Raw genomic sequence first — 10,180 nt, forward strand, 5'->3', positions numbered from 1 at the left:
AAAGCACACATTTTGTAGCATTCTTCTCTTGCTCAAGGTAGGGCAAAATGTGCCCATTAAAAATTTAAAGTCATATAATGTGTTGCTTGAATGAAAAAAATAAATAAATTGGAATACTATAAGCAAAATAAGTGAAACTCTTCAAAAATTTGAAACTTGAACATTACACTGCTTATGAATTAAATAAATTATAATTGAAATTTGAAAGTATCATGAACCAAATGGTAATTAAAACATGACTTATCAATGCTTGTGGAAGGTAAAGTTTTTCCCAAGGATGTAAAGTTTCTCAAAGTGAAAACGTATGGGATATGGAATTTTTCATTATTATTTATAATAGAAAAGACAATAAAAATAACTAAGTAATTCTGAAAAATTAGAAAATATTAGCCAACTAAATCCAAGTATAATCAAGAACAGAAATAAGTGGTAGAGAAATATTATACATCACAGTGGATTTTAAAAGGTAATTTGGTATTTGAGAATTCTAATAAATGTGAAAACTCCTGGGAAGACTGGGAAAGAGCACAAGAAATAGACAGAGAAATTAATATTAGAAAAAGGTGATTTCTTTTCCTAACATGCAGGTATCAAAAAAATATGTACAAGTTTAGGAAAACCTTGTGACAATATAATTTTAAATTTTTATTAAGGATCAATTTCTAGATAAACACACTTCACCAAACTGATACCATCACTAGAAAATCTGATTTTTCTTGCGTGCATTAACAATATACATAGTACATATGTATGGCACAGTGCTTGGGAAGTCCTTATCCTATGTCAGAGTACCTGAGTTTAATTCTTAGCTCTGCTTCTGATTCCAACTTCTGTCTAAAGCACACACTGGGAGGCAGTAGGTAGTTGGTTGGCTGCTACCCATATAGGAGACCCAAATTAAATTCCAAGTTCCTGGTTTTGTCTTGACCCAGCCCTGGCTATTGGGAGAATTTGAGGAGTGAACCAGTAGACTAGAGATTTTTCTCTATGTCTCTCCGAATTTTTGAAGTAGATAAATATCTTTAAATGAAAATTTTAAGATATTCCTACATATCTATTTTAAATGAAAACACCTGATGATTTCACCAATTTAAAAAATTGCTTTAAAAATTTAAAGAATAAATACAATTGATTCTACTCAAACTCTAACAAAGACTAAAATATTAAATATTCTCTGACTTTTTATAAAATCCACATAAACCTTGATTTCAGAACTTGACAAAGGTTTCATAAGTGAGCACAAGGGAGACGTTACTCAAAAATCTAAATTCACACCAACAAAATGTTAACAAGCTGAATTAAAAATATACATAAAACATTGCAATAATACAATTTTGAATTTATTCCAGGAAGGAAAAGAAGAAATGGCACTTGAAAATCAACTCATTTAATTTATCAGTACTTGAAGAAAGTAAACAACCAGACAAGTAAACAACATTATTGGTAATGGTAAGTAAATTATTAAAATAAAATATGAAAATGCAGTAAGACATAGGAGTATGAATAGATCATCAATGGGAGAAGATAGACTTTTAAGTCTGAAGTTTTTTAAAGTCTTTATAAAGAGCTAACAGTTGAGCTAACATTAGAGTAGGGTCTTTTGCAGAAAAGGAGAAGGGCCATGAGTGGACTACTTTGCATCAGCATTTACATATAAACTGGTTGCTATAAATTATTTTCTTTCATGCACACTCCAATTACCATTCTGGAGTTCTCCACACTTTCATAACTTCTAAAAGAATTTTAACTTACTTCCCTACATCTCCTTCTCTCATTAACTCAATGCAGTGTGGCTGCCTTACCAAGAATCCCATGAAAACTGATTTTGCCAAGATTTCCTAGATATTGGTATCATTCAGTGTTCACTTATTACCAACCTATACCAATAAAAGTAAAATGAAGATTTGCATTATCTAATAATACAGCACTCCTGGGTAGTATACTCTGCTAAATTCAATTTTTTTTTTTTTTTTACTTCCTTGTGGACAACTCCACCTCAAGGCATCATTTGCAGCTAAAACTCAGAATGCCCACTTCTGAATATCACTCTTTTGCACCAAACTCTTTCTTTACAATGTTCCCCATTTTAATAAAAAGTCTCACTACCCACCTAATTTTCTAAACTATAAAGGTAGACATCAATTTTAATACTTCACTATCCATAAACAGAGCATTATTCATTTACTGTTACTAGTTCTGTGTTACATATTTAGAGAATTATTATTCTCTCTTCTCTGATGGCTTCTTTCACAGTAAAACCTAATAACATCTGTTTCCTGGATAAAAGCCAATCTAACAATCTCAAATATAGCCTTATTCCATATTAATTACCACACCATACTCTTTCAAAGAGTAAAATCAGGGGTGCATGTTTAGCCTCGTGGTACATGGCTAGTTGGGATGCTTTCATTGCCTACCGGAGTGCATGAGTGTGAGTTTTAGCTCAGCTCCCAATTCCAGCTTCCTGCTAACACAGACTTGAGAGGCAGCTGGTATCAGCTGATGTGGGATTGTATTGGATACCAAGTCCCAGCTTTGAGCTCTGCCCTTCTGGGCACTGTGAGCATTTGGGAAATACAAATAAAACAAAATGATGGCAGCTCTCCCTCCTGCAGAAGTTCCACAATGGATTTCTGTCACTCTTATAAGACCCTCCATGCTGCATAGAACTGTGAATCTGATCTAATCTCGTTGTTCTCTTAAGATTCAGTTATTCTTTGGTCTCATTGAACTGCTGTGAGATTCTAAAATGTTCTATATTCTTTTGTTTTAGGATCCTCTTTGTGGCTAGAATAATTATCCCAAATAATTCAATTTCCAAAGATGTCCTTAAGAAATTTCTTTCATTCTGTGGCAGCTAGAATGCACCTCCCAGCAGAGAATCATGTGTCTTCTATGCCACATTTTGCTCCTTTTATACCGGTCATCTCACTTCACTGTACGGTTTCAATTACTTGTCTGCTTTCTCTGTTAAAGAAATTTGTGGATAAAGAGACTCACTTTGTCTTTTGCTCTGTAAACCAGTATTTAGTACAGTGACTGGCAACAGAGTGGAAGTGATCACTAAAATAGAGCAAAGAAATAGTGAATGAATGACAACTTCTCACTTCATAGCCGATACATTAAGCAAGGGGAAAAAAGGAAGTATGATATACATGTGCATTGAAATTTCTCTTTCTTTGCAACATATTTCTTGGAAACATTTTATAATATTTTAAACACAGGGATAATTATAGAAAATATAATAATGGTCAACCAATTACATGATATCCAGATTTAACAAATGTTAACATTTGAACTTCTTGATTAGGACCTTTAAAATAATAATTGCACTATTACAGACTTCATGTTTTTTTATAACCATTCTCTTATTTTCCTAGACAGAGAGAACATATTCAAGTTGGTGAATTACCACCCTAATGTGAGTACATGATATGTCTGTTTTTTAAAATAATATCCTTTATAAAATGAGTTTTTTCAATATAATAAATGTAGTTATATATTTTTCAAAGCTTACTATCTTTACTCTCAATGTGTTTTTGAGAATCAGTCCTATCGATAAACTCACTTTAAGTTCTATGTACTATCTCTTATGTCAATACACTATAATTTATTTATGATTCACTTATTAAAGAGAAATTTGTTTCGAAATTTTAACCAACTTATAAGAATGATTTATATGTAATTTCATTAACACATGCTCAAAGATATTTTAGTTATATGAATCAGGAATAAAACTTTCAGTATAACCATACAGTTTTCTATCATTACATAAATTGACATTATATTATTTTTAATTTTATGGCCCAAGTATTCTTACAGCAGTCTGCATGCTTTATCTATCAGCTTCCATGAAAGCTGTTTATGTTAAAACAGCTAAATTAAGATTGGAAATGTATTGACTTATTTTATATTCTACTAACAGATATTTTATGGATCTTGAGAATATATTACTAACTACATAAAGATTCAGAAGCATTATATTTTTCTTTAGTGTTTCCTTTTAATTAATATCTGTCTTTTTTCTTAATAACATTCTGTCTCAAATACATGTTGCTAAAATAAACAATTTATGGGGCCGGCGCTGTGGCATAGTGGGTAAAGCCACCACTTGAACTGCCAGAATCCCATATGGGTGCCGGTTTGAGACCCCGCTGCTTCACTTCCTATCCAACTCTCTGCTATGGCCTGAGAGAGCAGTAGAAGATGGCCCATTGAGCTCCTGCACCCACGTGGGAGACCCGGAGGAAGCTCCTGGCTCCTGGGCTTCAGATTGGCCCAGCTCCAGCCATTGCAACCAATTGGGGAGTGAACCAGCGGGTGGAAGACCTCTCTCTCTCTCCACCCCTCCTTTTCTCTGTGTGTAATTCTGACTTTCAAATAAATAAATATTTAAAAAATAAAATAAATAATTTACACTAATTTTCTTGAATTAGCTTTACCTGAGATTTAATTTTCCATAATTAAATTTTTGAACTTAAATTATATTATTCATTAGTTGTGTCTCTACGGCTCTTGCCTAGTTTATGTGTTCCCTAAAATAAACTGTGAGCCAATGGTCAGATACAAAGAGCAGTAATATTCAGAGCATCAATGATACCTGAACTCACTCATGTTGCTATGGGCCAGGCACTATTATGAAGAACCCTAGAAGGTAATAGCATTTTTTAAATTAATGATTTATTTTTTATTTATTTGAAAGGCAGTTACAAAGAGAGGAAGAGAGAGAGAGAGAGAGAAAGAGAGAGAGAAAGAGAGAGAAAAAGAGAGATCTTCCATCTGCTGGTTCACTACACAAATGGCCATAACAGCTGGGGCAGGGCCAAGCTGAAGTTAGGTATCAGGAAGTTCTTCCAGATTTCCTACATGTGTGCAGGAGCCAGCACAAGCACCTGCACCATCTTCTGCTGCTCTTCCGGGTGCATCAGCAGGAACCTGGAATGGAAGTGGAGCAGCCAGATCTCAGAGCAGCACCCATATGGGATGCTGGTGCTGGCCCCTCATATATACAATTATAAGTATATAATGATAGTTACCCCTAAACACACCCTCACCTTCCTTCTTTCTTTCTATCCTCCTCTCCTTCTTTTGTTTATTTTTTCGTTTCATTTTTTGATAGCATACTTTCAAGCTACCTTATAATCACAGGCTTAAGGGTGCACTAAATAAAAATTTCAAGTAGAAAATAAAGACCACGGGGAGCACAGGGTTTTGCCCTATGATGTATAGTCCCTTTCCACAACTTTGGAGGTACAGCAAGGCTTGTGTCTGTGCCTGCATATTCATACAGCTTCTCTGTCCTGTGGGCAAGGACTAGGGAGATAAACCATGCAGGGAACACGTCTAAGTAAAAAAAATAAATAAACAATGTAAAGGCCAGTGTTTCACAGTAATGTAGATAAGGGCTAAAAATAATAATCAGATCACAGATGTCAATTTAACTCATATACATTAAGTTTTTTTATGTGCATTTATGTGTGTGTTTGTATGTAGGCTACCTATTAACCACCAAAAATCAGAGAAAACATTTGAAACTTGTCTTTTGGGGGCTGGCTTATTTCACTAGTTTTCCAGCTATGGGTTCCTACACAATTTGAGTGGTGGGAAACCAGATCCCACACTGTACAAAGCACAGACCTGTGTTTCTGAATTATTCCAAGTGTTTCTCTTTCTACCCATGGTTCAAGGGGACCAGACTACACCAGTTCTAATTCTTTTCATCCTTTTGGATTCATGAGTCTTTGAATGAGTTCATTTTCACCTTACCATAGGGTGGTATTTGTGTAAGAATCTCAGTCTTTAGAAATGATTCCGATATGAATCTGCACTGTCTAAATTTAGTAGCTGTTAAATGCACTGTACTTAGTTTCTTCTTCATTTTAGGCTCCTGGGGATTTTTCTATGTTGCTTGTGAACTTGTGTATACACTAAAAATATTTTGTTAAATTTTCCCTTACTTCCTTGTGTTTTACATGGAAATATAGTGGGAGTGGTAAATTACTAGTGTTTAAAGATGAGAATGAGTTAAAGCTATATGTCACAGCATTCTACTTCAGAATTTGTACTTTATATGTTTGAATAGATTGGTCAAATTCTAGAAACATCCAAGATATGAAAAATTAGACATACTTAAACAATCTTAACAATGTTAAAAACAGGTCTTAGGGAAACTATAACTGTGATAATAGAAAATCTTGTTAGAACTGGCTGCATTTTGGTAGAAAAGGGTTTAGTAGTATTGGCAGTAAAAGGAATTGATAAAGTATTGTATCAATCAGAGTTGGTGAACTCAAAAGGCTTCCATAGCCTTGGCGACTCATCACAAGAGCCTAGGGTGATTACTGATGCCATAAACAAGAGTGTCAATTTGTTAAGTCAACAACAGGAGTCACTGTGCACTTACTCCTTGTGTAGGATCTTTGTCCTTAGTGTGCTGTACATTGAGGTTTAATGCTATAACTAGTACTCAAACAGTATTTTTCACTTTATGTTTCTGTGTGGGAGCAAACTGTTGTGGGGAGCAACTCAGACTAGACTAAGTTACTGGAATTAAGACTTATTCTATGCATCTGCTCTCCCATAATATGGCGCTGAGAAGGGAAACAGCTTCTACACAGCTGCCTCCAGTTCAACCAATAAACTGTAGGACCTGCTCCTGATTGGAGGAGAGCAGCGTACTCGGCGTGTGGGTAGCAGAGTTGGGATTGGTGGAAAAGGAGTATAAAGGAGGAGAGAGACAACATGCACCAGGAACATCTAAGGGGAACATCTATCTGAAGGAACACCTGTGCAGCCCCTGAGAGAGCCGGCCGGCGGTGTGCTGCTCCCCCGCAGAAGTGGGGAATGTGGCAGGGGGAACCGCCCTTCCACGGAGGTGGAAGGGACTGTAGCCAACCCGGGAAGAACCAGCAGCAAACCCGGTGAGGGCCGAGCAGACGAAAGAACAGCGCAGGGTCCTGTGTCGTTCCTCCACGAAGACGGGGAGCGACAACTGTTGAAATCTTTACTTAATGTATGCTAAACTGATCTTCTGTATATAAAGAGAATTGAAAATGAATCTTGATGTGAATGGAAGGGGGGAGGGAGAGGGAAAGGGGAGGGTTGCAGGTGGGAGGGAAGTTACGGGGGGGAGAGCCATTGTAATCCACAAGCTGCACTTTGGAAATTTACATTCATTAAATAAAAGTTAAAAAAATAAAGTATTCTATCACTTGAGAAAATAGTGGTTGATAAGTGCTATGATTTGTACGTGGTTTATGCAAAGCTTCCTGTGTTGGAAGCTTAGCCTCCACTGTGATGGTGTTGAGGTGGTACAACTAGTAAGAGCTGAGTACAAGTAGGAGGTCTGTAGTCCACTGGGTGCTCCGCCCTTGGGAGAGACTAAGGTAGTTCTCATGCAACTCCTGAGAAGTTCTCACAAGAGCAAGCTGCTGTAGAAACCCAAGCCCCACGCAGCTCTCTATGGCTGCCTGTATTGAGTCTCCTACCTGCTATTGCTATTGGCCATGAAGTGATTCAGCCATAATAGCCCTCTCTAAACAGAGCATTTACCAGTACCATGCCCTTGGACCTCCAAAACTGCAATCTAAATAACCTCCTTTTCTTCATAAGTAGCTTGTCTCCATTGTTTTGCTATGGTAATGCAAAACTGGTACACAGAAAACACTCAAATACTGACTATCATACATGCAACAGATATTATGGTAGGTGTTTTATATACAATATGACATTTAATGTCATTGAAACTTTACACTCTAGCTACTATTTTTTTTATCATTGTGCAAATGAGGACTCTGAATGTCATTGTGTATAGAACATACATATTTCTCAGGGTTGATTATCCCACCAGACCATTACCTTCTTTCCTCATTTATTGACCCATTGAAACTAGGGGCTAACATGACCAAGGGATAATCAAGTGTTTACATGTTTTACCTGGCAGAAGAGTTATCTTTACCCAGAGAAATCTTCTTGGTGTCCGCATGCACTACCCAATGTGAGCCAAAGTTTTTGTCCAGATCTTAACATCAGACAAGTTTCATATATAAAGTTATTTGAAAAATAAAGGACATATTGGTAGGGGACAGAGGAATGATTCAATTCAGGGAAAAGATGGCAGGTTGCAGTAAGTTCATTATCAAGTCATTTGCTTATGTGGGTATTTGAACTTAATCCTAATAAGGAAATCCTTGGAAATATGCCACGCAAGACATAAACAAAATTGGGATATCAACTTAGCAAATCCTGCCATCAATGAATGAGGCTTCTTTGAGGGAGTAAGTATTAATTTACAGGCACTACAGATCTGTCTTGCATACTGCTTTCAAGGAAGTTCAGTCAATAAGATGGAGATACTGAAAGTTAAAAATTGTGCTAAAGCCCACTGGAGTCATCAACCTCAAAGGATGACCCTAAGAAACTCAATATCATCTGTCTATGTTCAAATACCCTAGGATATAGCACTCTATCCCCCAGGATTCTGTCACTAAGCCAACACTTCAACTGAGTGTTGAAAATACTATTCTACTATGTAATTCTATTGGATGCATAAAGTACATGTTGGGAAGACCGGATCCCATGGTCTTATCAACTCCACTGTAAAATATACCTTTTGGACAAAGGCAACATTGCATGGGATATTTGGGCATTAGATCAAGCATTCTTGAGCCATTGTAACACAAAGACACTATTGGCAGAGAAAGCAAATTGTACGTGGAAAGTATGTATTCTGGTTCAGGTGAACTACTATACCCTAGAGGAAAGATGTCTAATAAACCTGCCAGCAAATGACAGAATGTGTTTTCTTGATAGGTACAGCAGTATTATGGACTCTTTATCTGTCTTTGCTACTGGCATGTTGTGTACTCTGCAGTGTATTGAGATAGATCAGTCTTGTCAAAGGAGAACCCATGTTTCTGGGCTCATGTATACCTCTTATCCTTTGTCACCAGTGTTATTCCATTTGTGATCCTATTGTGCAGACACTGAATTGTTAAAACACAGAGGTGATATCCAAAAAGAAAATCATCTTGTAAACCTGATTGTTGAGAATGACTCTAGGCTGGTGCCACGGCTCATCAGGCTAATCCTCTGCCTGCAGCGCTGGCACCCTAGGTTCTAGTCCCGGTTGGGGTGCCGGATTCTGTCCCAGTTGCCCCTCTTCCAGTCCAGCTCTCTGCTGTGGCCAGGGAGTGCAGTGGAGGATGGCCCGAGTGCTTGGGCCCTGCACCCCATGGGAGACCAGGAGAAGCACCTGGCTCCTGCCATCGGATCAGTGTGTTGCCGTGAACCAACGGCAAAGGAACACATTTCTCTGTCTCTCTCTCTCTCACTGTCCACTCTGCCTGTCAAAAAAAAAAAAAAAAAAAAAAAAGAATGACTCTGCAGTCCATAATCTATGGTGAGCATTTATATGGGACACAAATATCCACAAATTCTAGGCATGCAACCCATCAGTCTATCAGTCCTGGGATACATGGGCCACATTCCTGTCCCTAAAGCAAGAAAGAATTTGAGAGCAAGATGTAGATAAAAGTTAGCCAGGGACTAAGATTTATTAGCAAACTGAAAGTAAACATTTAAGAGGGAATGTGAACATGCTCAGCAGTGAGCTGTGTCTCATGAGACTTAAGATAACCCTTTATGTGATCTGGAGGCATTGGGGGTGGTGCTTTGGATGAATTTCCATGAATTTGGTGATTTTCTGGCCTTTTTAGGAAGTCTCAAAAATGTGTGCTATCAGGTGTATCATAGGAATACCTGTGCCAACCAAGCTAATTTTATTACGATATTATGACAGGTTATGAGTCATCGCAAGTGATACAGTCATCATCCATGTTGGATATTTTCAGCCAGTGCTGGCGCTGGTTGGTGGATTTGTTACAATGGCACCTTCAGGTCACCAGTCAAAGAGGAGGATATTTAGAAGGAACCGTGGGAGATGATGTGGCAACGTATTTCCTGCAGCTCTTTTTTCAATCCCTATCTCCTTATCTATATCATATTCACATAGTTTTTGTGTTTGCATCCTGCTCTTCCTACACTGAATCCATGCAATTCAGGTCACTCAGTTTTTAGTTGTTTTTTTTTTTTTTTTTTTTTTAATTAAATTATAAGAGATACTGTTCAAAACTTTGATTGCTGACACTGATTTTCACAGCTGTTCTGTACAACCTCTGTG

General features: G+C 37.3%; 1 non-coding gene across 1 annotated transcript; it reads left to right on the plus strand.

The window, feature by feature from the left end:
• The first annotated feature begins 5,150 nt into the window (after positions 1-5,150).
• Positions 5,151-5,343, plus strand: LOC127483336 (small nucleolar RNA SNORA73 family). The gene has a single exon (XR_007909531.1). It is a non-coding gene; the product is annotated as a small nucleolar RNA SNORA73 family (small nucleolar RNA).
• Positions 5,344-10,180: the final 4,837 nt, after the last annotated feature.

Source organism: Oryctolagus cuniculus, chromosome 8, assembly GCF_964237555.1.
Source record: "Oryctolagus cuniculus chromosome 8, mOryCun1.1, whole genome shotgun sequence".
NCBI classification, from domain to species: domain Eukaryota; kingdom Metazoa; phylum Chordata; class Mammalia; order Lagomorpha; family Leporidae; genus Oryctolagus; species Oryctolagus cuniculus.